General features: G+C 40.4%; 1 long non-coding RNA gene across 1 annotated transcript; it reads left to right on the top strand.

Annotated features, from left to right (window-relative positions):
- The first annotated feature begins 625 nt into the window (after nt 1-625).
- Nucleotides 626-2,774, top strand: LOC145876123 (uncharacterized). Its single transcript, XR_014391424.1, has 3 exons — nt 626-1,318; nt 1,477-1,571; nt 1,800-2,774. It is a non-coding gene; the product is annotated as an uncharacterized LOC145876123 (long non-coding RNA).

A 2,774-nucleotide genomic window follows, 5' to 3' on the forward strand; every position in this document is an offset into this window, starting at 1 on the left:
AGTGCTCAGATTATTGCAAAGTGTGATTTCCCAGTAAGGTTATTTTTAAATCTGGCAAGTTGATTGCGTTCAAGAGATGTAAATCTATAATTCTTTAAATGACAATATAATATTTTACCAATGTTTTCTAATTTTAATTATTTAATTTCTGACGCTGACTTGACTGCCGGTTATTGGAGGGAAACGATTTCCTCAACATCAATGCCATAGTAAAACGCTGTTTTTGGATATAAATATCAACTTGATAGAACTAAAAATGCATGCATTGTCTAACATAATGTCCTAGGAGTGTCATCTGATGGAGATTGTAAAAGGTTAGTGCATCATTTTAGCTGGTTTTATGGTTTTGGTGACCCTGTCTTTGACTTGACAAAACATTACACACAACTCTTGTAAATGTACTGTCCTAACATACTCTAAATTTATGCTTTCGCCGTAAAACCTTTTTGAAATCGTAAAACGTGGTTAGATTAAGGAGATGTTTATCTTTCAAATGGTGTAACATAGTTGTATTTTTGAAAAATGTGAATTTTGACATTTATTTGGATTCAAATTTGCCGCTCTTGAAATGCACCTGCTGTTGATGGAGTGCACCACGGGTGGCACGCTAGCGTCCCACCTAGCCCCAAGAGGTTAAGAAGGTAGAGCAGGGCTTTATTATGGACAGACTTCTCCCATTCTTAGCTACTGTCGTATCAATATGTTTTGACCATGGCAGTTTACAATCCAGGGTTACTCCAAGCAGTTTAGTCACCTCAACTTGCTCAATTTCCACATTATTCATTACGAGATGAACAGGTGAGCAGTACGCGTCTATGTAATGAGAGCATGAACAGTGTGAGGACCGTTAAAACGTCTTAGGGCTAGGGGGCAGTTTTCGGAAGTTCGGAGAGTCTGGCGAGCCCAAAGTAAAATGCCTGTTACTCAGGCCCAGAAGCTATGCATATAATTGGTAGATTTGGAAAGAAAACACTCTGACGTTTCCAAAATTGTTAAAACTGTATGTGGTACTGTATGTGGATGATCAGGGCTTTATTCAGAAAAAGTTTCTTGGGCTACTTTGATTTGCCAAGTGGGCGAGATGTGAATTCCGTGTTTAATTTCATGGACAAACTTGTTGTTCAAACCTACGATGGCTCACCTTCAAGGGAACGTATCTGCTATTTGTATTTCCAGCTAAGTCCCCTCCTGTTCCATGGTTTAACAAGCGATGACCACTCTACTTCCATTGTCAACTAACTCCTCACATGAACTGGAAGCCACGTCTCATGTGGCCCACTCAACCACTGGCACATTGAATGTTTCCTCTCCAAGCACGGTGAGGGAACCCCTGTTAATTTTCTCTCATTACTTTATGTAGAGTCAATCACAAACACAATCACATTATTACACATCTATGATTTGACTCCTTGCTTGGACTAACTCATTCTTAGCTCTTTTGTCTCACTGTGTAGTGTTTTTGTGTTGTCTTCCCAGTCAAACCCTGCCCTGCACTGGTCAAGCCTCTGAACACCTCAACTCATGCCTCATACCCTCATTCAATCACTGCTGTGATCCCTTCCCAAAATGGTGTAGGTAGCCCTCTCATTCCTATTCCCCATAATATTGTACTATAAGTGTCTTTATTAAATGCTTTAGGTTAAAATAATTACTCTTTGACGATTTTTGAAACACATTTTTGACATCTCTGTGCGTTCTGCTCCTATACTGTGGGTCTCCCATCCTCCTCAACAACAGACATGTCTAATAACGTGTAATACAATTCATCATTAATAATTCTGCAAGTTTTCTGTTTTCAGAAGCCTGATTCTACTCACTGTGGTAGTGTGGAAGTGTTGAGCTGTATTATTTGGCCTGTGGTCCTGTTGTCCCCAGTCCCAGTGGTGAAGATAATGTCTTAATTGAGCTTCTTGTCTGTGACTGAGATACGTAATCTGCACATTTACTAAAACGTCAGCTCTCATCTCTCCCAATGTTCTCAATGTCAAACAATGAAGGCCGGGTAGTTTTTTTTCATGATTGCAACCCAGGTCATTTTAGTCGGCTGGACCTCGCTACATATTCGTCGCCAGACCCACTGGCTCCAGGTCATCTACAAGTCTATGCTAGGTAAAGCTCTGCCTTATCTCAGCTCACTGGTCACGATAACAACACACACTCGTAGCAAGCGCTCCAGCAGGTACATCTCACTGGTCATCCCCAAAGCCAACACCTCCTTTGGCCGCCTCTCCTTCCAGTTCTCTGCTGCCAATGACTGGAATGAATTGCAAAAATCGCTGAAGCCGGAGACTTATTGCTCCCTCACTAACTTTAAACATCAGCTATCTGAGCAGCTAACCGATCGCTGCAGCTGTACATAGTCCATCTGTAAATAGCCCAACCAATCTACCTACCTCATCATTGTTTTTATTTACTTTGCTGCTCTTTTGCACACCAGTATCACTACTTGCACATCATCATCTGCTCATCTATCACTCCAGTGTTAATCTGCTAAATTGTGATTACTTTGCTACTATGGCCTATTTATTGCCATAAGTCCTCACGCCATTTGCACAACCTGTATATAGACTTTTTTTAAATTTTGTGTTGACTGTACACTTGTTTATTCTATGTAACTCTGTGTTGTTGTTTCTGTCACACTGCTTTGCTTTATTCTTGGCCAGGTCGCAGTTGTAAATGAGAACTTCTCAACTAGCAACCTTGTTAAATAAAGTTGAAATAATAAAAATAAAAATATCCTATATCATAATGAGTCAGATTACATGGAGAGGGGG

The sequence above is a fragment of the Salmo salar genome, unplaced genomic scaffold (genome assembly GCF_965601325.2).
Source record: "Salmo salar unplaced genomic scaffold, fSalSal1 ptg000432l, whole genome shotgun sequence".
In the NCBI taxonomy this organism is placed as follows: domain Eukaryota; kingdom Metazoa; phylum Chordata; class Actinopteri; order Salmoniformes; family Salmonidae; genus Salmo; species Salmo salar.